Source organism: Pleurodeles waltl, chromosome 12 (genome assembly GCF_031143425.1).
Source record: "Pleurodeles waltl isolate 20211129_DDA chromosome 12, aPleWal1.hap1.20221129, whole genome shotgun sequence".
NCBI classification, from domain to species: domain Eukaryota; kingdom Metazoa; phylum Chordata; class Amphibia; order Caudata; family Salamandridae; genus Pleurodeles; species Pleurodeles waltl.
The window spans coordinates 553565785-553590787 of NC_090451.1; the positions used below are offsets into that span (position 1 = coordinate 553565785).

Genomic DNA, 25003 nt, shown 5'->3' on the forward strand with positions numbered 1-25003 from the left:
CAACAGCAGGCATTAGATTGTCTCTGCTCCCAACATCTCTGCTGCCAGCAGGCCAGGGGTCACCCTACTTTTCACAGGTGGCCACCAACACTCAGGCTGTGCTTTTCATAAGGCTTGCCTGTTATTGGTGCCCCTGGAGGTATACAGGAGGCTAGTTCTGGGTACCTTGGGAGGTGTAAAGATGGCTAGTCCTGGGCTGGCTCCCTCTCAGATTCTTTTGAAAGGAGGTGTCTAGCTTGTGACTCTGGCCTAGCTAGCTAGATTCTTTTATATTCAGGCTCAGCTAGAGGATGTGCCAGAAAGCACATGACATGTTCTGGAGCATGGTGGTGGCCCACTGCATTTGGATGGGATGGTTAGTGCAGGAAAGGGTAAATTATCATGGAGACAAAAGGCCCAGAGAGTGACTCCAACCGAAAGGGATAGTGATACAGGCAGGCCGAGCTGCTTTAAAGTGTGCTGCCTCTGAGGCCATGGGAAGGTAAGCAGCACTCTTTTGCAGCAGAACTGGGTTCAACATTCTGTCTAATTGCTTTAACACTGCACACAAATGTCTGGCAAAATCTACCAGAAGATAACCGTGTCAGGATAGCATTGCAGGGAGAAAAAAAGCCAGCATTTACCATTGATACCTCAGCTTCTACTCGGTATTCCCTTATTTGCACCTGCCTGCTGCTGCGTACCTGGGTGGTGTCTAATGGGAATACTATTAGCGCTGCAAAGCCTTACTGTGGCATCAGTGGCATTCAATACACACAATCTATAGAAAAACGTTTCCCTGCTCGCCCACTTCAATTACAGCCTGCCTCCAGCTTTCCGTTTTCCCTGCCCAGCAGACTCACCCTGGCCAATCAGCTGAGGCGAGTGCCACCGAAATTTGCATATGCCCAGACAGAACTCTGAAAACGGTCCACCATTTTTTCTTTCTCTACTTGAAGCAGGGGCCTTGAACTTTTGGGCTGTTTTGCTTTCCCCTCTGGTTCTTGCCCTGTTAAGTAGGACGAAAAAACCACCTCTCGGACCCTCGCACTCGCAATGGCAGGGTCTCTGTTTGTGGCGCCACATGCCCTGCTAGGCTCAGCTTGTAACACACTCGGGTTTCTCTTCAAAACGAATAAATCTTTCACCTTTTACTAAAGATTTCCGTGGAGAGGAACGTTTACGAGTTTCATTCAATTTTTTGAGGCCTTGCCACAGGTGAGGCTGTTTATTGTTTGTTGAATACAAAAGTGCTAGCAGTTGGGGTACACCTGTGGGCTGTCTGCTGTTTCCTTTGCGAGAGGAAGTTGGTGTTTTGTTCTGAGGCCTGCTGTCTACTCATTTGCATAGGTCAGGTGGCTCATGGGAAAGAATTTCTGTGGAGCGTGAGGCCGCTTTTCTTGGCTGTCTTGAATCATCACAACAGCAGGCATTAGATTGTCTCTGCTCCCAACATCTCTGCTGCCAGCAGGCCAGGGGTCACCCTACTTTTCACAGGTGGCCACCAACACTCAGGCTGTGCTTTTCATAAGGCTTGCCCGTTATTGGTGTCCCTGGAGGTATACAGGAGGCTAGTTCTGGGTGCCTTGGGAGGTGTAAAGATGGCTAGTTCTGGGCTGGCTCCCTCTCAGATTCTTTTGAAAGGAGGTGTCTGGCTTGTGACTCTGGCCTAGCTAGCTAGATCCTTTTAGATTCAGGCTCAGCTAGAGGATGTGCCAGAAAGCACATGACATTTTCTGGAGCATGGTGGTGGCCCATTGCATTTGGATGGGATGGTTAGTGCAGGAAAGGGTAAATTATCATGGAGACAAAAGGCCCAGAGAGTGACTCCAACCGAAAGGGATAGTGATACAGGCAGGCCGAGCTGCTTTAAAGTGTGCTGCCTCTGAGGCCATGGGAAGGTAAGCAGCACTCTTTTGCAGCAGAACTGGGTTCAACATTCTGTCTAATTGCTTTAACACTGCACACAAATGTCTGGCAAAATCTACCAGAAGATAACTGTGTCAGGAAAGCATTGCAGGGAGAAAAAAAGCCAGCATTTACCATTGATACCTCAGCTTCTGCTCGGTATTCCCTTACTTGCACCTGCCTGCTGCTGCGTACCTGGGTGGTGTCTAATGGGAATACTATTAGCGCTGCAAAGCCTTACTGTGGCATCAGTGGCATTCAATACACACAATCTATAGAAAAACGTTTCCCTGCTCGCCCACTTCACTTACAGCCTGCCTCCAGCTTTCCGTTTTCAGTACCCAGCAGACTCACCCTGGCCAATCAGCTGAGGCGAGTGCCACCGAAATTTGCATATGCCCAGACAGAACTCTGAAAACGGTCCACCATTTTTTCTTTCTCTACTTGAAGCAGGACTTTGAACTTTTGGGCTGTTTTGCTTTCCCCTGTGGTTCTTGCCCTGTTAAGTAGGACGAAAAAACCACCTCTCGGACCCTCGCCCTCGCAATGGCAGAGTCTCTGTTTGTGGCGCCACATGCCCTGCTAGGCTCAGCTTGTAACACACTCGGGTTTCTCTTCAAAACGAATAAATCTTTCACCTTTTACTAAAGATTTTCATGGAGAGGAACGTTAACGAGTTTCATTCAATTTTTTGAGGCCTTGCCACAGGTGAGGCTGTTTATTGTTTGTTGAAGACAAAAGTGCTAGCAGTTGGGGTACACCTGTGGGCTGTCTGCTGTTTCCTTTGCGAGAGGAAGTTGGTGTTTTGTTCTGAGGCCTGCTGTCTACTCATTTGCATAGGCCAGGTGGCTCATGGGAAAGAATTTCTGCGGAGCGTGAGGCCGCTTTTCTTGGCTGTCTTGAATCATCACAACAGCAGGCATTAGATTGTCTCTGCTCCCAACATCTCTGCTGCCAGCAGGCCAGGAGTCACCCTACTTTTCACAGGTGGCCACCAACACTCAGGCTGTGCTTTTCATAGGGCTTGCCCGTTATTGGTGCCCCTGGAGGTATACAGGAGGCTAGTTCTGGGTACCTTGGGAGGTGTAAGATGGCTAGTTCCGGGCTGGCTCCCTCTCAGATTCTTTTGAAAGGAGGTGTCTGGCTTGTGACTCTGGCCTAGCTAGCTAGATCCTTTTAGATTCAGGCTCAGCTAGAGGATGTACCAGAAAGCACATGACATTTTCTGGAGCATGGTGGTGGCCCACTGCATTTGGATGGGTTGGTTAGTGCAGGAAAGGGTAAATTATCATGGAGACAAAAGGCCCAGAGAGTGACTCCAACCGAAAGGGATAGTGATACAGGCAGGCCGAGCTGCTTTAAAGTGTGCTGCCTCTGAGGCCATGGGAAGGTAAGCAGCACTCTTTTGCAGCAGAACTGGGTTCAACATTCTGTCTAATTGCTTTAACACTGCACACAAGTGTCTGGCAAAATCTACCAGAAGATAACTGTGTCAGGAAAGCATTGCAGGGAGAAAAAAAGCCAGCATTTACCATTGATACCTCAGCTTCTGCTCGGTATTCCCTTATTTGCACCTGCCTGCTGCTGCGTACCTGGGTGGTGTCTAATGGGAATACTATTAGCGCTGCAAAGCCTTACTGTGGCATCAGTGGCATTCAATACACACAATTTATAGAAAAACGTTTCCCTGCTCGCCCACTTCACTTACAGCCTGCCTCCAGCTTTCCGTTTTCCCTGCCCAGCAGACTCACCCTGGCCAATCAGCTGAGGCGAGTGCCACCGAAATTTGCATATGCCCAGACAGAACTCTGAAAACGGTCCACCATTTTTTCTTTCTCTACTTGAAGCAGGACCTTGAACTTTTGGGCTGTTTTGCTTTCCCCTGTGGTTCTTGCCCTGTTAAGTAGGATGAAAAAAACCACCTCTCGGACCCTCGCCCTCGCAATGGCAGAGTCTCTGGGCCGTATTTATACTCTGGTTGCGCCGAATTTGTGTCGTTTTTTTCGACGCAAATTCGACGCTAAACTAACGCCAACTAACGCCATATTTATACTATGGCGTTAGACGCTTCGGGCGCCAAAGTGCCCGGAGTGAGCGTCATTTTTTAGCGTGAACCCCTTCCTTGCGTTAATGAGATGCAAGGGAGGCGTTCCCGTCTTAAAAAATGACTCCCAGGCCTTTACGTGGTATTTATACTCCCGGGCAAAAATGACGCCCGGGAGTGGGCGTGGCCAAAAACGGCGCATTTGCGCCGCTTTTTAACGCCTGGGTCAGGGATGGCGTTAAGGGACAAGTCGGCTCAAAATGAGCCCACAGTGCCCTCCCCTGCCCCCAGGGACCCCCCCTGCCACCCCTGCCCACCCCAGGAGGACACCCAAGGATGGAGGGACCCATCCCAGTGAAGTACAGGTAAGTTCAGGTAAGTATAATTTTTGTTATTTTTCAATTTTTTTTTGTGGCATAGGGGGGCCTGATTTGTGCCCCCCTACATGCCACTATGCCCAATGACCATGCCCAGGGGACAGAAGTCCCCTGGGCATGGCCATTGGGCAAGGGGGCATGACTCCTATCTTTACAATGATAGGAGTCATGTTGATGGGGGATGGGCGTCGGAAAAAAATGGCGCAAGTCGGGTTACGACGATTTTTTCGACGTAACCTGACTTGCCCCATTTTAAGACGCCCATACGCCATTTTCCCCCTACGCCGGCGCTGTCTGGTGTACGTGGTTTTTTTCCACGCAAACCAGGCAGCGCCGGTCTGCTTGCGCCGGCTAACGCCATTCCATAAATACAGCGCCCGCATGGCGCTTCAGAATGGCGTTAGACGGCGCAAAACTTTTTGACGCTAAACTGCGTTAGCGCAGTTTAGCGTCAAAAAGTATAAATATGGGCCTCTGTTTGTGGCGCCACATGCCCTGCTAGTCTTAGCTTGTAACACACTCGGGTTTCTCTTCAAAACGAATAAATCTTTTGCCTTTTACTAAAGATTTCCGTGGAGAGGAACGTTTACGAGTTTCATTCAATTTTTTGAGGCCTTGCCACAGGTGAGGCTGTTTATTGTTTGTTGAAGACAAAAGTGCTAGCAGTTGGGGTACACCTGTGGGCTGTCTGCTGTTTCCTTTGCGAGAGGAAGTTGGTGTTTTGTTCTGAGGCCTGCTGTCTACTCATTTGCATAGGCCAGGTGGCTCATGGGAAAGAATTTCTGCGGAGCGTGAGGCCACTTTTCTTGGCTGTCTTGAATCATCACAACAGCAGGCATTAGATTGTCTCTGCTCCCAACATCTCTGCTGCCAGCAGGCCAGGAGTCACCCTACTTTTCACAGGTGGCCACCAACACTCAGGCTGTGCTTTTCATAGGGCTTGCCTGTTATTGGTGCCACTGGAGGTATACGGGAGGCTAGTTCTGGGTTCCTTGGGAGGTGTAAAGATGGCTAGTCCTGGGCTGGCTCCCTCTCAGATTCTTTTGAAAGGAGGTGTCTGGCTTGTGACTCTGGCCTAGCTAGCTAGATCCTTTTAGATTCAGGCTCAGCTAGAGGATGTGCCAGAAAGCACATGACATTTTCTGGAGCATGGTGGTGGCCCACTGCATTTGGATGGGATGGTTAGTGCAGGAAAGGGTAAATTATCATGGAGACAAAAGGCCCAGAGAGTGACTCCAACCGAAAGGGATAGTGATACAGGCAGGCCGAGCTGCTTTAAAGTGTGCTGCCTCTGAGGCCATGGGAAGGTAAGCAGCACTCTTTTGCAGCAGAACTGGGTTCAACATTCTGTCTAATTGCTTTAACACTGCACACAAATGTCTGGCAAAATCTACCAGAAGATAACCGTGTCAGGAAAGCATTGCAGGGAGAAAAAAAGCCAGCATTTACCATTGATACCTCAGCTTCTGCTCGGTATTCCCTTATTTGCACCTGCCTGCTGCTGCGTACCTGGGTGGTGTCTAATGGGAATACTATTAGCACTGCAAAGCCTTACTGTGGCATCAGTGGCATTCAATACACACAATCTATAGAAAAACGTTTCCCTGCTCGCCCACTTCACTTACAGCCTGCCTCCAGCTTTCCGTTTTCCCTGCCCAGCAGACTCACCCTAGCCAATCAGCTGAGGCGAGTGCCACCGAAATTTGCATATGCCCAGACAGAACTCTGAAAACGGTCCACCATTTTTTCTTTCTCTACTTGAAGCAGGACCTTGAACTTTTGGGCTGTTTTGCTTTCCCCTGTGGTTCTTGCCCTGTTAAGTAGGACGAAAAAACCACCTCTCGGACCCTCGCCCTCGCAATGGCAGAGTCTCTGTTTGTGGCGCCACATGCCCTGCTAGGCTCAGCTTGTAACACACTCGGGTTTCTCTTCAAAACGAATAAATCTTTCGCCTTTTTCTAAAGATTTCCATGGAGAGGAACGTTTACGAGTTTCATTCAATTTTTTGAGGCCTTGCCACAGGTGAGGCTGTTTATTGTTTGTTGAAGACAAAAGTGCTAGCAGTTGGGGTACACCTGTGGGCTGTCTGCTGTTTCCTTTGCGAGAGGAAGTTGGTGTTTTGTTCTGAGGCCTGCTGTCTACTCATTTGCATAGGCCAGGTTGCTCATGGGAAAGAATTTCTGCGGAGCGTGAGGCCGCTTTTCTTGGCTGTCTTGAATCATCACAACAGCAGGCATTAGATTGTCTGTGCTCCCAACATCTCTGCTGCCAGCAGGCCAGGAGTCACCCTACTTTTCACAGGTGGCCACCAACACTCAGGCTGTGCTTTTCATAGGGCTTGCCCGTTATTGGTGCCCCTGGAGGTATACAGGAGGCTAGTTCTGGGTACCTTGGGAGGTGTAAGATGGCTAGTCCTGGGCTGGCTCCCTCTCAGATTCTTTTGAAAGGAGGTGTCTGGCTTGTGACTCTGGCCTAGCTAGCTAGATCATTTTAGATTCAGGCTCAGCTAGAGGATGTGCCAGAAAGCACATGACATTTTCTGGAGCATGGTGGTGGCCCACTGCATTTGGATGGGTTGGTTAGTGCAGGAAAGGGTAAATTATCATGGAGACAAAAAGCCCAGAGAGTGACTCCAACAGAAAGGGATAGTGATACAGGCAGGCCGAGCTGCTTTAAAGTGTGCTGCCTCTGAGGCCATGGGAAGGTAAGCAGCACTCTTTTGCAGCAGAACTGGGTTCAACATTCTGTCTAATTGCTTTAACACTGCACACAAGTGTCTGGCAAAATCTATCAGAAGATAACTGTGTCAGGAAAGCATTGCAGGGAGAAAAAAAGCCAGCATTTACCATTGATACCTCAGCTTCTGCTCGGTATTCCCTTATTTGCACCTGCCTGCTGCTGCGTACCTGGGTGGTGTCTAATGGGAATACTATTAGCGCTGCAAAGCCTTACTGTGGCATCAGTGGCATTCAATACACACAATTTATAGAAAAACGTTTCCCTGCTCGCCCACTTCACTTACAGCCTGCCTCCAGCTTTCCGTTTTCCCTGCCCAGCAGACTCACCCTGGCCAATCAGCTGAGGCGAGTGCCACCGAAATTTGCATATGCCCAGACAGAACTCTGAAAACGGTCCACCATTTTTTCTTTCTCTACTTGAAGCAGGACCTTGAACTTTTGGGCTGTTTTGCTTTCCCCTGTGGTTCTTGCCCTGTTAAGTAGGACGAAAAAAACACCTCTCGGACCCTCGCCCTCGCAATGGCAGAGTCTCTGTTTGTGGCGCCACATGCCATGCTAGGCTTAGCTTGTAACACACTCGGGTTTCTCTTCAAAACGAATAAATCTTTTGCCTTTTACTAAAGATTTCCGTGGAGAGGAACGTTTACGAGTTTCATTCAATTTTTTGAGGCCTTGCCACAGGTGAGGCTGTTTATTGTTTGTTGAAGACAAAAGTGCTAGCAGTTGGGGTACACCTGTGGGCTGTCTGCTGTTTCCTTTGCGAGAGGAAGTTGGTGTTTTGTTCTGAGGCCTGCTGTCTACTCATTTGCATAGGCCAGGTGGCTCATGGGAAAGAATTTCTGCGGAGCGTGAGGCCACTTTTCTTGGCTGTCTTGAATCATCACAACAGCAGGCATTAGATTGTCTCTGCTCCCAACATCTCTGCTGCCAGCAGGCCAGGAGTCACCCTACTTTTCACAGGTGGCCACCAACACTCAGGCTGTGCTTTTCATAGGGCTTGCCCGTTATTGGTGCCCCTGGAGGTATACAGGAGGCTAGTTCTGGGTTCCTTGGGAGGTGTAAAGATGGCTAGTCCTGGGCTGGCTCCCTCTCAGATTCTTTTGAAAGGAGGTGTCTGGCTTGTGACTCTGGCCTAGCTAGCTAGATCCTTTTAGATTCAGGCTCAGCTAGAGGATGTGCCAGAAAGCACATGACATTTTCTGGAGCATGGTGGTGGCCCACTGCATTTGGATGGGATGGTTAGTGCAGGAAAGGGTAAATTATCATGGAGACAAAAGGCCCAGAGAGTGACTCCAACCGAAAGGGATAGTGATACAGGCAGGCCGAGCTGCTTTAAAGTGTGCTGCCTCTGAGGCCATGGGAAGGTAAGCAGCACTCTTTTGCAGCAGAACTGGGTTCAACATTCTGTCTAATTGCTTTAACACTGCACACAAATGTCTGGCAAAATCTACCAGAAGATAACCGTGTCAGGAAAGCATTGCAGGGAGAAAAAAAGCCAGCATTTACCATTGATACCTCAGCTTCTGCTCGGTATTCCCTTATTTGCACCTGCCTGCTGCTGCGTACCTGGGTGGTGTCTAATGGGAATACTATTAGCGCTGCAAAGCCTTACTGTGGCATCAGTGGCATTCAATACACACAGGCCCATATTTATACTTTTTGACGCTAAACTGCGCTAACGCAGTTTAGCGTCAAAAAATTTTGCGCCGTCTAACGCCATTCTGAAGCGCCATGCGGGCGCCGTATTTATGGAATGGCGTTAGCCGGCGCAAGCAGACCGGCGCTGCCTGGTGTGCGTGGAAAAAAACCACGTAGACCAGGCAGCGCCGGCGTTGGGCAAAAATGACGTTAGGGCGTCTTAAAATGGGGCAAGTCAGGTTGAGGCAAAAAAATCGTCTTAACCCGACTTGCGCCATTTTTTAACGACGCCCATCCCCCATCAACATGACTCCTATCATTGTAAAGATAGGAGTCATGCCCCCTTGCCCAATGGCCATGCCCAGGGGACTTCTGTCCCCTGGGCATGGTCATTGGGCATAGTGGCATGTAGGGGGGCACAAATCAGGCCCCCCTATGCCAAAAAAAATTATAAAAAAAAAAAAAAAAATACTTACCTGAACTTACCTGAATGTCCCTGGGGTGGGTCCCTCCAGCCTTGGGTGTCCTCCTGGGGTGGGCAAGGGTGGCAGGGGGGGTCCCTGGGGGCAGGGGAGGGCACTCTGGGCTCATTTTGAGCCCACTTGTCCCTTAACGCCATGCCTGACCCAGGCGTTAAAAAGCGGCGCAAATGCGCCGTTTTTAGCCACGCCCACTCCCGGGCGTCTCTTTTGCCCGGGAGTATAAATACCACGTAAAGGCCTGGGAGTCATTTTTTAGACGGGAACGCCTCCCTTGCATATCATTAACTCAAGGAAGGGGTTCACGCTAAAAAATGACGCACATTCCGGGAACTTTGGCGCTATACGCCTCTAACGCCATAGTATAAATATGGCGTTAGTTGGCGTTAGTTTAGCGTCGAATTTGCGTCGAAAAAAACGACGCAAATTCAGCGCAAACGGAGTATAAATACGGCCCACAATCTATAGAAAAACGTTTCCCTGCTCGCCCACTTCACTTACAGCCTGCCTCCAGCTTTCCGTTTTCCCTGCCCAGCAGACTCACCCTGGCCAATCAGCTGAGGCGAGTGCCACCGAAATTTGCATATGCCCAGACAGAACTCTGAAAACGGTCCACCATTTTTTCTTTCTCTACTTGAAGAAGGGGCCTTGAACTTTTGGGCTGTTTTGCTTTCCCCTGTGGTTCTTGCCCTGTTAAGTAGGACAAAAAAACCACCTCTCGGACCCTCGCCCTCACAATGGCAGGGTCTCTGTTTGTGGCGCCACATGCCCTGCTAGGCTCAGCTTGTAACACACTCGGGTTTCTCTTCAAAATGAATAAATCTTTCGTTTTTTACTAAAGATTTCCGTGGAGAGAAACGTTTACGAGTTTCATTCAATTTTTTGAGGTCTTGCCACAGGTGAGGCTGTTTATTGTTTGTTGAAGACAAAAGTGCTAGCAGTTGGGATACACCTGTGGGCTGTCTGCTGTTTCCTTTGTGAGAGGAAGTTGGTGTTTTGTTCTGAGGCCTGCTGTCTACTCATTTGCATAGGCCAGGTGGCTCATGGGAAAGAATTTCTGCGGAGCGTGAGGCCGCTTTTCTTGGCTGTCTTGAATCATCACAACGGCAGGCATTAGATTGTCTCTGCTCCCAACATCTCTGCTGCCAGCAGGCCAGGGGTCACCCTACTTTTCACAGGTGGCCACCAACACTCAGGCTGTGCTTTTCATAGGGCTTGCCCGTTATTTGTGCCCCTGGAGGTATACAGGAGGCTAGTTCTGGGTACCTTGGGAGGTGTAAAGATGGCTAGTCCTGGGTTGGCTCCCTCTCAGATTCTTTTGAAAGGAGGTGTCTGGCTTGTGACTCTGGCCTAGCTAGCTAGAACCTTTTAGATTCAGGCTCAGCTAGAGGATGTGCCAGAAAGCACATGACATGTTCTGGAGCATGGTAGTGGCCCACTGCATTTGGATGGGATGGCTAGTGCAGGAAAGGGTACATTATCATGGAGACAAAAGGCCCAGAGAGTGACTCCAACTGAAAGGGATAGTGATACAGGCAGGCCGAGCTGCTTTAAAGTGTGCTGCCTCTGAGGCCATGGGAAGGTAAGCAGCACTCTTTTGCAGCAGAACTGGGTTCAACATTCTGTCTAATTGCTTTAACACTGCACACAAATGTCTGGCAAAATCTACCAGAAGATAACCGTGTCAGGAAAGCATTGCAGGGAGAAAAAAAGCCAGCATTTACCATTGATACCTCAGCTTCTGCTCGGTATTCCCTTATATGCACCTGCCTGCTGCTGCGTACCTGGGTGGTGTCTAATGGGAATACTATTAGCGCTGCAAAGCCTTACTGTGGCATCAGTGGCATTCAATACACACAATCTATAGAAAAACGTTTCCCTGCTCGCCCACTTCACTTACAGCCTGCCTCCAGCTTTCCGTTTTCCCTGCCCAGCAGACTCACCCTGGCCAATCAGCTGAGGCGAGTGCCACCGAAATTTGCATATGCCCAGACAGAACTCTGAAAACGGTCCACCATTTTTTCTTTCTCTACTTGAAGCAGGACCTTGAACTTTTGGGCTGTTTTGCTTTCCCCTGTGGTTCTTGCCCTGTTAAGTAGGACGAAAAAAACACCTCTCGGACCCTCGCCCTCGCAATGGCAGAGTCTCTGTTTGTGGCGCCACATGCCCTGCTAGGCTCAGCTTGTAACACACTCGGGTTTCTCTTCAAAACGAATAAATCTTTCGCCTTTTACTAAAGATTTCCGTGGAGAGGAACGTTTACGAGTTTCATTCAATTTTTTGAGGCCTTGCCACAGGTGAGGCTGTTTATTGTTTGTTGAAGACAAAAGTGCTAGCAGTTGGGGTACACCTGTGGGCTGTCTGCTGTTTCCTTTGCGAGAGGAAGTTGGTGTTTTGTTCTGAGGCCTGCTGTCTACTCATTTGCATAGGCCAGGTGGCTCATGGGAAAGAATTTCTGTGGAGCGTGAGGCCACTTTTCTTGGCTGTCTTGAATCATCACAACAGCAGGCATTAGATTGTCTCTGCTCCCAACATCTCTGCTGCCAGCAGGCCAGGGGTCACCCTACTTTTCACAGGTGGCCACCAACACTCAGGCTGTGCTTTTCATAAGGCTTGCCCGTTATTGGTGCTCCTGGAGGTATACAGGAGGCTAGTTCTGGGTACCTTGGGAGGTGTAAAGATGGCTAGTCCTGGGCTGGCTCCCTCTCAGGTTCTTTTGAAAGGAGGTGTCTGGCTTGTGACTCTGGCCTAGCTAGCTAGATCCTTTTAGATTCAGGCTCAGCTAGAGGATGTGCCAGAAAGCACATGACATTTTCTGGAGCATGGTGGTGGCCCACTGCATTTGGATGGGATGGTTAGTGCAGGAAAGGGTAAATTATCATGGAGACAAAAGGCCCAGAGAGTGACTCCAACCGAAAGGGATAGTGATACAGGCAGGCCGAGCTGCTTTAAAGTGTGCTGCCTCTGAGGCCATGGGAAGGTAAGCAGCACTCTTTTGCAGCAGAACTGGGTTCAACATTCTGTCTAATTGCTTTAACACTGCACACAAATGTCTGGCAAAATCTACCAGAAGATAACCGTGTCAGGAAAGCATTGCAGGGAGAAAAAAAGCCAGCATTTACCATTGATACCTCAGCTTCTGCTCGGTATTCCCTTATTTGCACCTGCCTGCTGCTGCGTACCTGGGTGGTGTCTAATGGGAATACTATTAGCGCTGCAAAGCCTTACTGTGGCATCAGTGGCATTCAATACACACAATCTATAGAAAAACGTTTCCCTGCTCGCCCACTTCACTTACAGCCTGCCTCCAGCTTTCCGTTTTCCCTGCCCAGCAGACTCACCCTGGCCAATCAGCTGAGGCGAGTGCCACCGAAATTTGCATATGCCCAGACAGAACTCTGAAAACGGTCCACCATTTTTTCTTTCTCTACTTGAAGCAGGACCTTGAACTTTTGGGCTGTTTTGCTTTCCCCTGTGGTTCTTGCCCTGTTAAGTAGGACGAAAAAAAACACCTCTCGGACCCTCGCCCTCGCAATGGCAGAGTCTCTGTTTGTGGCGCCACATGCCCTGCTAGGCTCAGCTTGTAACACACTCCGGCCCATATTTATACTTTTTGACGCTAAACTGCGCTAACGCAGTTTAACGTCAAAAAGTATTGCGCCGTCTAACGCCATTCTGAAGCGCCATGCGGGCGCCGTATTTATGGAATGGCGTTAGACGGCGCAATCAGACCGGCGCTGCCTGGTTTGCGTGGGAAAAAACCACGTAGACCAGACAGCGCCGGCGTAGGGGGAAAATGGCGCATGGGCGTCTTAAAATGGGGCAAGTCAGGTTACGTCGAAAAAATCGTCTTAACCCGACTTGCGCCATTTATTTTCGACGCCCATCCCCCATCAACATGACTCCTATCATTGTAAAGATAGGAGTCATGCCCCCTTGCCCAATGGCCATGCCCAGGGGACTTCTGTCCCCTGGGCATGGTCATTGGGCATAGTAGCATGTAGGGGGGCACAAATAAGGCCCCCCTATGCCACCAAAAAAAAATATAAAAAATTAAAAATTATACTTACCTGAACTTACCTGAATGTCCCTGGGGTGGGTCCCTCCATCCTTGGGGGTCCTCCTGGGGTGGGCAAGGGTGGCAGGGGGGGTCCCTGGGGGCATGGGAGGGCACCTGTGGGCTCATTTTGAGCCCACAGGCCCCTTAACGCCTGCCCTGAGCAGGCGTTAAAAAGTGGCGCAAATGCGCCGTTTTTAGCCACGCCAACTCCCGGGCGTCTCTTTTGCCCGGGAGTATAAATACCACGTAAAGGCCTGGGAGTCATTTTTTAGACGGGAACGCCTCCCTTGCATATCATTAACGCAAGGAAGGGGTTCACGCTAAAAAATGACGCACATTCCGGGAACTTTGGCGCTATTCGCCTCTAACGCCATAGTATAAATATGGCGTTAGTTGGCGTTAGTTTTGCGTCGAAATTGCGTCAAAAAAAACGACGCAATTTCGGCGCAAACGGAGTATAAATATGGCCCTCCGTTTTCTCTTCAAAACGAATAAATCTTTCGCCTTTTACTAAAGATTTCCGTGGAGAGGAACGTTTACGAGTTTCATTCAATTTTTTGAGGCCTTGCCACAGGTGAGGCTGTTTATTGTTTGTTGAAGACAAAAGTGCTAGCAGTTGGGGTACACCTGTGGGCTGTCTGCTGTTTCTTTTGCGAGAGGAAGTTGGTGTTTTGTTCTGAGGCCTGCTGTCTACTCATTTGCATAGGCCAGGTGGCTCATGGGAAAGAATTTCTGCGGAGCGTGAGGCCACTTTTCTTGGCTGCCTTGAATCATCACAACAGCAGGCATTAGATTGTCTCTGCTCCCAACATCTCTGCTGCCAGCAGGCCAGGAGTCACCCTACTTTTCACAGGTGGCCACCAACACTCAGGCTGTGCTTTTCATAGGGCTTGCCCGTTATTGGTGCCCCTGGAGGTATACAGGAGGCTAGTTCTGGGTTCCTTGGGAGGTGTAAAGATGGCTAGTCCTGGGCTGGCTCCCTCTCAGATTCTTTTGAAAGCATGTGTCTGGCTTGTGACTCTGGCCTAGCTAGCTAGATCCTTTTAGATTCAGGCTCAGCTAGAGGATTTGCCAGAAAGCACATGACATTTTCTGGAGCATGGTGGTGGCCCACTGCATTTGGATGCGATGGTTAGTGCAGGAAAGGGTAAATTATCATGGAGACAAAAGGCCCAGAGAGTGACTCCAACCGAAAGGGATAGTGATACAGGCAGGCCGAGCTGCTTTAAAGTGTGCTGCCTCTGAGGCCATGGGAAGGTAAGCAGCACTCTTTTGCAGCAGAACTGGGTTCAACATTCTGTCTAATTGCTTTAACACTGCACACAAATGTCTGGCAAAATCTACCAGAAGATAACCGTGTCAGGAAAGCATTGCAGGGAGAAAAAAAGCCAGCATTTACCATTGATACCTCAGCTTCTGCTCGGTATTCCCTTATTTGCACCTGCCTGCTGCTGCGTACCTGGGTGGTGTCTAATGGGAATACTATTAGCGCTGCAAAGCCTTACTGTGGCATCAGTGGCATTCAATACACACAATCTATAGAAAAACGTTTCCCTGCTCGCCCACTTCACTTACAGCCTGCCTCCAGCTTTCCGTTTTCCCTGCCCAGCAGACTCACCCTGGCCAATCAGCTGAGGCGAGTGCCACCGAAATTTGCATATGCCCAGACAGAACTCTGAAAACGGTCCACCATTTTTTCTTTCTCTACTTGAAGCAGGACCTTGAACTTTTGGGCTGTTTTGCTTTCCCCTGTGGTTCTTGCCCTGTTAAGTAGGACGAAAAAACCACCTCTCGGACCCTCGCCCTCGCAATGGCAGAGTCTCTGTTTGTGGCGCCACATGCCCTGCTAGGCTCAGCTTGTAACACACTCGGGTTTCTCTTCAAAACGAATAAATCTTTCACCTTTTACTAAAGATTTCCATGGAGAGGAACGTTTACGAGTTTCATTCAATTTTTTGAGGCCTTGCCACAGGTGAGGCTGTTTATTGTTTGTTGAAGACAAAAGTGCTAGCAGTTGGGGTACACCTGTGGGCTGTCTGCTGTTTCCTTTGCGAGAGGAAGTTGGTGTTTTGTTCTGAGGCCTGCTGTCTACTCATTTGCATAGGCCAGGTGGCTCATGGGAAAGAATTTCTGCGGAGCGTGAGGCCGCTTTTCTTGGCTGTCTTGAATCATCACAACAGCAGGCATTAGATTGTCTCTGCTCCCAACATCTCTGCTGCCAGCAGGCCAGGAGTCACCCTACTTTTCACAGGTGGCCACCAACACTCAGGCTGTGCTTTTCATAGGGCTTGCCCGTTATTGGTGCCCCTGGAGGTATACAGGAGGCTAGTTCTGGGTACCTTGGGAGGTGTAAGATGGCTAGTCCTGGGCTGGCTCCCTCTCAGATTCTTTTGAAAGGAGGTGTCTGGCTTGTGACTCTGGCCTAGCTAGCTAGATCCTTTTAGATTCAGGCTCAGTTAGAGGATGTACCAGAAAGCACATGACATTTTCTGGAGCATGGTGGTGGCCCACTGCATTTGGATGGGTTGGTTAGTGCAGGAAAGGGTAAATTATCATGGAGACAAAAGGCCCAGAGAGTGACTCCAACCGAAAGGGATAGTGATACAGGCAGGCCGAGCTGATTTAAAGTGTGCTGCCTCTGAGGCCATGGGAAGGTAAGCAGCACTCTTTTGCAGCAGAACTGGGTTCAACATTCTGTCTAATTGCTTTAACACTGCACACAAGTGTCTGGCAAAATCTACCAGAAGATAACTGTGTCAGGAAAGCATTGCAGGGAGAAAAAAAGCCAGCATTTACCATTGATACCTCAGCTTCTGCTCGGTATTCCCTTATTTGCACCTGCCTGCTGCTGCGTACCTGGGTGGTGTCTAATGGGAATACTATTAGCGCTGCAAAGCCTTACTGTGGCATCAGTGGCATTCAATACACACAATTTATAGAAAAACGTTTCCCTGCTCGCCCACTTCACTTACAGCCTGCCTCCAGCTTTCCGTTTTCCCTGCCCAGCAGACTCACCCTGGCCAATCAGCTGAGGCGAGTGCCACCGAAATTTGCATATGCCCAGACAGAACTCTGAAAACGGTCCACCATTTTTTCTTTCTCTACTTGAAGCAGGACCTTGAACTTTTGGGCTGTTTTGCTTTCCCCTGTGGTTCTTGCCCTGTTAAGTAGGATGAAAAAAACCACCTCTCGGACCCTCGCCCTCGCAATGGCAGAGTCTCTGGGCCGTATTTATACTCTGGTTGCGCCGAATTTGCGTCGTTTTTTTCGATGCAAATTCGACGCTAAACTAACGCCAACTAACGCCATATTTATACTATGGCGTTAGACGCTTCGGGCGCCAAAGTGCCCGGAGTGAGCGTCATTTTTTAGCGTGAACCCCTTCCTTGCGTTAATGAGATGCAAGGGAGGCGTTCCCGTCTTAAAAAATGACTCCCAGGCCTTTACGTGGTATTTATACTCCCGGGCAAAAATGACGCCCGGGAGTGGGCGTGGCCAAAAACGGCGCATTTGCGCCGCTTTTTAACGCCTGGGTCAGGGATGGCGTTAAGGGACAAGTGGGCTCAAAATGAGCCCACAGTGCCCTCCCCTGCCCCCAGGGACCCCCCCTGCCACCCCTGCCCACCCCAGGAGGACACCCAAGGATGGAGGGACCCATCCCAGTGAAGTACAGGTAAGTTCAGGTAAGTATAATTTTTGTTATTTTTCAATTTTTTTTTGTGGCATAGGGGGGCCTGATTTGTGCCCCCCTACATGCCACTATGCCCAATGACCATGCCCAGGGGACAGAAGTCCCCTGGGCATGGCCATTGGGCAAGGGGGCATGACTCCTATCTTTACAATGATAGGAGTCATGTTGATGGGGGATGGGCGTCGGAAAAAAATGGCGCAAGTCGGGTTACGACGATTTTTTCGACGTAACCTGACTTGCCCCATTTTAAGACGCCCATACGCCATTTTCCCCCTACGCCGGCGCTGTCTGGTGTACGTGGTTTTTTTCCACGCAAACCAGGCAGCGCCGGTCTGCTTGCGCCGGCTAACGCCATTCCATAAATACAGCGCCCGCATGGCGCTTCAGAATGGCGTTAGACGGCGCAAAAATTTTTGACGCTAAACTGCGTTAGCGCAGTTTAGCGTCAAAAAGTATAAATATGGGCCTCTGTTTGTGGCGCCACATGCCCTGCTAGTCTTAGCTTGTAACACACTCGGGTTTCTCTTCAAAACGAATAAATCTTTTGCCTTTTACTAAAGATTTCCGTGGAGAGGAACGTTTACGAGTTTCATTCAATTTTTTGAGGCCTTGCCACAGGTGAGGCTGTTTATTGTTTGTTGAAGACAAAAGTGCTAGCAGTTGGGGTACACCTGTGGGCTGTCTGCTGTTTCCTTTGCGAGAGGAAGTTGGTGTTTTGTTCTGAGGCCTGCTGTCTACTCATTTGCATAGGCCAGGTGGCTCATGGGAAAGAATTTCTGCGGAGCGTGAGGCCACTTTTCTTGGCTGTCTTGAATCATCACAACAGCAGGCATTAGATTGTCTCTGCTCCCAACATCTCTGCTGCCAGCAGGCCAGGAGTCACCCTACTTTTCACAGGTGGCCACCAACACTCAGGCTGTGCTTTTCATAGGGCTTGCCCGTTATTGGTGCCCCTGGAGGTATACAGGAGGCTAGTTCTGGGTTCCTTGGGAGGTGTAAAGATGGCTAGTCCTGGGCTGGCTCCCTCTCAGATTCTTTTGAAAGGAGGTGTCTGGCTTGTGACTCTGGCCTAGCTAGCTAGATCCTTTTAGATTCAGGCTCAGCTAGAGGATGTGCCAGAAAGCACATGACATTTTCTGGAGCATGGTGGTGGCCCACTGCATTTGGATGGGATGGTTAGTGCAGGAAAGGGTAAATTATCATGGAGACAAAAGGCCCAGAGAGTGACTCCAACCGAAAGGGATAGTGATACAGGCAGGCCGAGCTGCTTTAAAGTGTGCTGCCTCTGAGGCCATGGGAAGGTAAGCAGCACTCTTTTGCAGCAGAACTGGGTTCAACATTCTGTCTAATTGCTTTAACACTGCACACAAATGTCTGGCAATATCTACCAGAAGATAACCGTGTCAGGAAAGCATTGCAGGGAGAAAAAAAGCCAGCATTTACCATTGATACCTCAGCTTCTGCTCGGTATTCCCTTATTTGCACCTGCCTGCTGCTGCGTACCTGGGTGGTGTCTAATGGGAATACTATTAGCGCTGCAAAGCCTTACTGTGGCATCAGTGGCATTCAATACACACAATCTATAGAAAAACGTTTCCCTGCTCGCCCACTTCACTTACAGCCTGCCTCCAGCTTTCCGTTTTCCCTGCCCAGCAGACTCACCCTGGCCAATCAGCTGAGGCGAGTGCCACCGAAATTTGCATATGCCCAGACAGAACTCTGAAAACGGTCCACCATTTTTTCTTTCTCTACTTGAAGCAGGACCTTGAACTTTTGGGCTGTTTTGCTTTCCCCTGTGGTTCTTGCCCTGCTAAGTAGGACGAAAAAACCACCTCTCGGACCCTCGCCCTCGCAATGGCAGAGTCTCTGTTTGTGGCGCCACATGCCCTGCTAGGCTCAGCTTGTAACACACTCGGGTTTCTCTTCAAAACGAATAAATCTTTCGCCTTTTTCTAAAGATTTCCATGGAGAGGAACGTTTACGAGTTTCATTCAATTTTTTGAGGCCTTGCCACAGGTGAGGCTGTTTATTGTTTGTTGAAGACAAAAGTGCTAGCAGTTGGGGTACACCTGTGGGCTGTCTGCTGTTTCCTTTGCGAGAGGAAGTTGGTGTTTTGTTCTGAGGCCTGCTGTCTACTCATTTGCATAGGCCAGGTTGCTCATGGGAAAGAATTTCTGCGGAGCGTGAGGCCGCTTTTCTTGGCTGTCTTGAATCATCACAACAGCAGGAATTAGATTGTCTGTGCTCCCAACATCTCTGCTGCCAGCAGGCCAGGAGTCACCCTACTTTTCACCGGTGGCCACCAACACTCAGGCTGTGCTTTTCATAGGGCTTGCCCGTTATTGGTGCCCCTGGAGGTATACAGGAGGCTAGTTCTGGGTACCTTGGGAGGTGTAAGATGGCTAGACCTGGGCTGGCTCCCTCTCGGATTCTTTTGAAAGGAGGTGTCTGGCTTGTGACTCTGGCCTAGCTAGCTAGATCATTTTAGATTCAGGCTCAGCTAGAGGATGTGCCAGAAAGCACATGACATTTTCTGGAGCATGGTGGTGGCCCACTGCATTTGGATGGGTTGGTTAGTGCAGGAAAGGGTAAATTATCATGGAGACAAAAGGCCCAGAGAGTGACTCCAACCGAAAGGGATAGTGATACAGGCAGGCCGAGCTGCTTTAAAGTGTGCTGCCTCTGAGGCCATGGGAAGGTAAGCAGCACTCTTTTGCAGCAGAACTGGGTTCAACATTCTGTCTAATTGCTTTAACACTGCACACAAGTGTCTGGCAAAATCTATCAGAAGATAACTGTGTCAGGAAAGCATTGCAGGGAGAAAAAAAGCCAGCATTTACCATTGATACCTCAGCTTCTGCTCGGTATTCCCTTATTTGCACCTGCCTGCTGCTGCGTACCTGGGTGGTGTCTAATGGGAATACTATTAGCGCTGCAAAGCCTTACTGTGCCAACAGTGGCATTCAATACACACAATTTATAGAAAAACGTTTCCCTGCTCGCCCACTTCACTTACAGCCTGCCTCCAGCTTTCCGTTTTCCCTGCCCAGCAGACTCACCCTGGCCAATCAGCTGAGGCGAGTGCCACCGAAATTTGCATATGCCCAGACAGAACTCTGAAAACGGTCCACCATTTTTTCTTTCTCTACTTGAAGCAGGACCTTGAACTTTTGGGCTGTTTTGCTTTCCCCTATGGTTCTTGCCCTGTTAAGTAGGACGAAAAAAACCACCTCTCGGACCCTCGCCCTCGCAATGGCAGAGTCTCTGTTTGTGGCGCCACATGCCCTGCTAGGCTTAGCTTGTAACACACTCGGGTTTCTCTTCAAAACGAATAAATCTTTTGCCTTTTACTAAAGATTTCCGTGGAGAGGAACGTTTACGAGTTTTATTCAATTTTTTGAGGCCTTGCCACAGGTGAGGCTGTTTATTGTTTGTTGAAGACAAAAGTGCTAGCAGTTGGGGTACACCTGTGGGCTGTCTGCTGTTTCCTTTGCGAGAGGAAGTTGGTGTTTTGTTCTGAGGCCTGCTGTCTACTCATTTGCATAGGCCAGGTGGCTCATGGGAAAGAATTTCTGCGGAGCGTGAGGCCACTTTTCTTGGCTGTCTTGAATCATCACAACAGCAGGCATTAGATTGTCTCTGCTCCCAACATCTCTGCTGCCAGCAGGCCAGGAGTCACCCTACTTTTCACAGGTGGCCACCAACACTCAGGCTGTGCTTTTCATAGGGCTTGCCCGTTATTGGTGCCCCTGGAGGTATACAGGAGGCTAGTTCTGGGTTCCTTGGGAGGTGTAAAGATGGCTAGTCCTGGGCTGGCTCCCTCTCAGATTCTTTTGAAAGGAGGTGTCTGGCTTGTGACTCTGGCCTAGCTAGCTAGATCCTTTTAGATTCAGGCTCAGCTAGAGGATGTGCCAGAAAGCACATGACATTTTCTGGAGCATGGTGGTGGCCCACTGCATTTGGATGGGATGGTTAGTGCAGGAAAGGGTAAATTATCATGGAGACAAAAGGCCCAGAGAGTGACTCCAACCGAAAGGGATAGTGATACAGGAAGGCCGAGCTGCTTTAAAGTGTGCTGCCTCTGAGGCCATGGGAAGGTAAGCAGCACTCTTTTGCAGCAGAACTGGGTTCAACATTCTGTCTAATTGCTTTAACACTGCACACAAATGTCTGGCAAAATCTACCAGAAGATAACCGTGTCAGGAAAGCATTGCAGGGAGAAAAAAAGCCAGCATTTACCATTGATACCTCAGCTTCTGCTCGGTATTCCCTTATTTGCACCTGCCTGCTGCTGCGTACCTGGGTGGTGTCTAATGGGAATACTATTAGCGCTGCAAAGCCTTACTGTGGCATCAGTGGCATTCAATACACACAATCTATAGAAAAACGTTTCCCTGCTCGCCCACTTCACTTACAGCCTGCCTCCAGCTTTCCGTTTTCCCTGCCCAGCAGACTCACCCTGGCCAATCAGCTGAGGCGAGTGCCACCGAAATTTGCATATGCCCAGACAGAACTCTGAAAACGGTCCACCATTTTTTCTTTCTCTACTTGAAGAAGGGGCCTTGAACTTTTGGGCTGTTTTGCTTTCCCCTGTGGTTCTTGCCCTGTTAAGTAGGACGAAAAAACCACCTCTCGGACCCTCGCCCTCACAATGGCAGGGTCTCTGTTTGTGGCGCCACATGCCCTGCTAGGCTCAGCTTGTAACACACTCGGGTTTCTCTTCAAAATGAATAAATCTTTTGTTTTTTACTAAAGATTTCCGTGGAGAGAAACGTTTACGAGTTTCATTCAATTTTTTGAGGTCTTGCCACAGGTGAGGCTGTTTATTGTTTGTTGAAGACAAAAGTGCTAGCAGTTGGGATACACCTGTGGGCTGTCTGCTGTTTCCTTTGCGAGAGGAAGTTGGTGTTTTGTTCTGAGGCCTGCTGTCTACTCATTTGCATAGGCCAGGTGGCTCATGGGAAAGAATTTCTGCGGAGCGTGAGGCCGCTTTTCTTGGCTGTCTTGAATCATCACAACGGCAGGCATTAGATTGTCTCTGCTCCCAACATCTCTGCTGCCAGCAGGCCAGGGGTCACCCTACTTTTCACAGGTGGCCACCAACACTCAGGCTGTGCTTTTCATAGGGCTTGCCCGTTATTTGTGCCCCTGGAGGTATACAGGAGGCTAGTTCTGGGTACCTTGGGAGGTGTAAAGATGGCTAGTCCTGGGTTGGCTCCCTCTCAGATTCTTTTGAAAGGAGGTGTCTGGCTTGTGACTCTGGCCTAGCTAGCTAGAACCTTTTAGATTCAGGCTCAGCTAGAGGATGTGCCAGAAAGCACATGACATGTTCTGGAGCATGGTAGTGGCCCACTGCATTTGGATGGGATGGCTAGTGCAGGAAAGGGTACATTATCATGGAGACAAAAGGCCCAGAGAGTGACTCCAACTGAAAGGGATAGTGATACAGGCAGGCCGAGCTGCTTTAAAGTGTGCTGCCTCTGAGGCCATGGGAAGGTAAGCAGCACTCTTTTGCAGCAGAACTGGGTTCAACATTCTGTCTAATTGCTTTAACACTGCACACAAATGTCTGGCAAAATCTACCAGAAGATAACCGTGTCAGGAAAGCATTGCAGTGAGAAAAAAAGCCAGCATTTACCATTGATACCTCAGCTTCTGCTCGGTATTCCCTTATTTGCACCTGCCTGCTGCTGCGTACCTGGGTGGTGTCTAATGGGAATACTATTAGCGCTGCAAAGCCTTACTGTGGCATCAGTGGCATTCAATACACACAATTTATAGAAAAACGTTTCCCTGCTCGCCCACTTCACTTACAGCCTGCCTCCAGCTTTCCGTTTTCCCTGCCCAGCAGACTCACCCTGGCCAATCAGCTGAGGCGAGTGCCACCGAAATTTGCATATGCCCAGACAGAACTCTGAAAACGGTCCACCATTTTTTCTTTCTCTACTTGAAGCAGGACCTTGAACTTTTGGGCTGTTTTGCTTTCCCCTGTGGTTCTTGCCCTGTTAAGTAGGACGAAAAAACCACCTCTCGGACCCTCGCCCTCGCAATGGCAGAGTCTCTGTTTGTGGCGCCACATGCCCTGCTAGGCTCAGCTTGTAACACACTCGGGTTTCTCTTCAAAACGAATAAATCTTTCGCCTTTTACTAAAGATTTCCGTGGAGAGGAACGTTTACGAGTTTCATTCAATTTTTTGAGGCCTTGCCACAGGTGAGGCTGTTTATTGTTTGTTGAAGACAAAAGTGCTAGCAGTTGGGGTACACCTGTGGGCTGTCTGCTGTTTCCTTTGCGAGAGGAAGTTGGTGTTTTGTTCTGAGGCCTGCTGTCTACTCATTTGCATAGGCCAGGTGGCTCATGGGAAAGAATTTCTGTGGAGCGTGAGGCCACTTTTCTTGGCTGTCTTGAATCATCACAGCAGCAGGCATTAGATTGTCTCTGCTCCCAACATCTCTGCTGCCAGCAGGCCAGGGGTCACCCTACTTTTCACAGGTGGCCACCAACACTCAGGCTGTGCTTTTCATAAGGCTTGCCCGTTATTGGTGCCCCTGGAGGTATACAGGAGGCTAGTTCTGGGTACCTTGGGAGGTGTAAAGATGGCTAGTCCTGGGCTGGCTCCCTCTCAGATTCTTTTGAAAGGAGGTGTCTGGTTTGTGACTCTGGCCTAACTAGCTAGATCCTTTTAGATTCAGGCTCAGCTAGAGGATGTGCCAGAAAGCACATGACATTTTCTGGAGCATGGTGGTGGCCCACTGCATTTGGATGGGTTGGTTAGTGCAGGAAAGGGTAAATTATCATGGAGACAAAAGGCCCAGAGAGTGACTCCAACCGAAAGGGATAGTGATACAAGCAGGCCGAGCTGCTTTAAAGTGTGCTGCCTCTGAGGCCATGGGAAGGTAAGCAGCACTCTTTTGCAGCAGAACTGGGTTCAACATTCTGTCTAATTGCTTTAACACTGCACACAAGTGTCTGGCAAAATCTACCAGAAGATAACTGTGTCAGGAAAGCATTGCAGGGAGAAAAAAAAGCCAGCATTTACCATTGATACCTCAGCTTCTGCTCGGTATTCCCTTATTTGCACCTGCCTGCTGCTGCGTACCTGGGTGGTGTCTAATGGGAATACTATTAGCGCTGCAAAGCCTTACTGTGGCATCAGTGGCATTCAATACACACAATTTATAGAAAAACGTTTCCTTGCTCGCCCACTTCACTTACAGCCTGCCTCCAGCTTTCCGTTTTCCCTGCCCAGCAGACTCACCCTGGCCAATCAGCTGAGGCGAGTGCCACCGAAATTTGCATATGCCCAGACAGAACTCTGAAAACGGTCCACCATTTTTTCTTTCTCTACTTGAAGCAGGACCTTGAACTTTTGGGCTGTTTTGCTTTCCCCTGTGGTTCTTGCCCTGTTAAGTAGGATGAAAAAAACCACCTCTCGGACCCTCGCCCTCGCAATGGCAGAGTCTCTGGGCCGTATTTATACTGTGGTTGCGCCGAATTTGCGTCGTTTTTTTCGACGCAAATTCGACGCTAAACTAACGCCAACTAACGCCATATTTATACTATGGCGTTAGACGCTTCGGGCGCCAAAGTGCCCGGAGTGAGCGTCATTTTTTAGCGTGAACCCCTTCCTTGCGTTAATGAGATGCAAGGGAGGCGTTCCCGTCTTAAAAAATGACTCCCAGGCCTTTACGTGGTATTTATACTCCCGGGCAAAAATGACGCCCGGGAGTGGGCGTGGCCAAAAACGGCGCATTTGCGCCGCTTTTTAACGCCTGGGTCAGGGATGGCGTTAAGGGACAAGTGGGCTCAAAATGAGCCCACAGTGCCCTCCCCTGCCCCCAGGGACCCCCCCTGCCACCCCTGCCCACCCCAGGAGGACACCCAAGGATGGAGGGACCCATCCCAGTGAAGTACAGGTAAGTTCAGGTAAGTATAATTTTTGTTATTTTTCAATTTTTTTTTGTGGCATAGGGGGGCCTGATTTGTGCCCCCCTACATGCCACTATGCCCAATGACCATGCCCAGGGGACAGAAGTCCCCTGGGCATGGCCATTGGGCAAGGGGGCATGACTCCTATCTTTACAATGATAG

General features: G+C 49.6%; 14 non-coding genes across 14 annotated transcripts; all 14 read left to right on the forward strand.

The window, feature by feature from the left end:
* Window positions 1-1089: 1089 nt before the first annotated feature.
* Window positions 1090-1205, forward strand: LOC138268800 (U5 spliceosomal RNA). Its single transcript, XR_011200099.1, has one exon. It is a non-coding gene; the product is annotated as a U5 spliceosomal RNA (small nuclear RNA).
* A 1282-nt stretch (window positions 1206-2487) lies between these two features.
* Window positions 2488-2603, forward strand: LOC138268875 (U5 spliceosomal RNA). The gene has a single exon (XR_011200170.1). It is a non-coding gene; the product is annotated as a U5 spliceosomal RNA (small nuclear RNA).
* Window positions 2604-4824: 2221 nt separating this feature from the next.
* On the forward strand, window positions 4825-4940 carry LOC138268767 (U5 spliceosomal RNA). Its single transcript, XR_011200068.1, has one exon. It is a non-coding gene; the product is annotated as a U5 spliceosomal RNA (small nuclear RNA).
* Window positions 4941-6222: 1282 nt separating this feature from the next.
* On the forward strand, window positions 6223-6338 carry LOC138268828 (U5 spliceosomal RNA). Its single transcript, XR_011200127.1, has one exon. It is a non-coding gene; the product is annotated as a U5 spliceosomal RNA (small nuclear RNA).
* Window positions 6339-7619: 1281 nt separating this feature from the next.
* Window positions 7620-7735, forward strand: LOC138268768 (U5 spliceosomal RNA). The gene has a single exon (XR_011200069.1). It is a non-coding gene; the product is annotated as a U5 spliceosomal RNA (small nuclear RNA).
* A 2219-nt stretch (window positions 7736-9954) lies between these two features.
* Window positions 9955-10070, forward strand: LOC138268863 (U5 spliceosomal RNA). The gene has a single exon (XR_011200160.1). It is a non-coding gene; the product is annotated as a U5 spliceosomal RNA (small nuclear RNA).
* Window positions 10071-11352: 1282 nt separating this feature from the next.
* LOC138268949 (U5 spliceosomal RNA) lies at window positions 11353-11468 on the forward strand. The gene has a single exon (XR_011200233.1). It is a non-coding gene; the product is annotated as a U5 spliceosomal RNA (small nuclear RNA).
* Window positions 11469-13689: 2221 nt separating this feature from the next.
* On the forward strand, window positions 13690-13805 carry LOC138268837 (U5 spliceosomal RNA). The gene has a single exon (XR_011200136.1). It is a non-coding gene; the product is annotated as a U5 spliceosomal RNA (small nuclear RNA).
* A 1282-nt stretch (window positions 13806-15087) lies between these two features.
* On the forward strand, window positions 15088-15203 carry LOC138268836 (U5 spliceosomal RNA). Its single transcript, XR_011200135.1, has one exon. It is a non-coding gene; the product is annotated as a U5 spliceosomal RNA (small nuclear RNA).
* A 2221-nt stretch (window positions 15204-17424) lies between these two features.
* LOC138268769 (U5 spliceosomal RNA) lies at window positions 17425-17540 on the forward strand. Its single transcript, XR_011200070.1, has one exon. It is a non-coding gene; the product is annotated as a U5 spliceosomal RNA (small nuclear RNA).
* A 1282-nt stretch (window positions 17541-18822) lies between these two features.
* On the forward strand, window positions 18823-18938 carry LOC138268829 (U5 spliceosomal RNA). The gene has a single exon (XR_011200128.1). It is a non-coding gene; the product is annotated as a U5 spliceosomal RNA (small nuclear RNA).
* A 1282-nt stretch (window positions 18939-20220) lies between these two features.
* Window positions 20221-20336, forward strand: LOC138268849 (U5 spliceosomal RNA). Its single transcript, XR_011200147.1, has one exon. It is a non-coding gene; the product is annotated as a U5 spliceosomal RNA (small nuclear RNA).
* A 1283-nt stretch (window positions 20337-21619) lies between these two features.
* Window positions 21620-21735, forward strand: LOC138268866 (U5 spliceosomal RNA). Its single transcript, XR_011200163.1, has one exon. It is a non-coding gene; the product is annotated as a U5 spliceosomal RNA (small nuclear RNA).
* A 1282-nt stretch (window positions 21736-23017) lies between these two features.
* LOC138268950 (U5 spliceosomal RNA) lies at window positions 23018-23133 on the forward strand. Its single transcript, XR_011200234.1, has one exon. It is a non-coding gene; the product is annotated as a U5 spliceosomal RNA (small nuclear RNA).
* Window positions 23134-25003: the final 1870 nt, after the last annotated feature.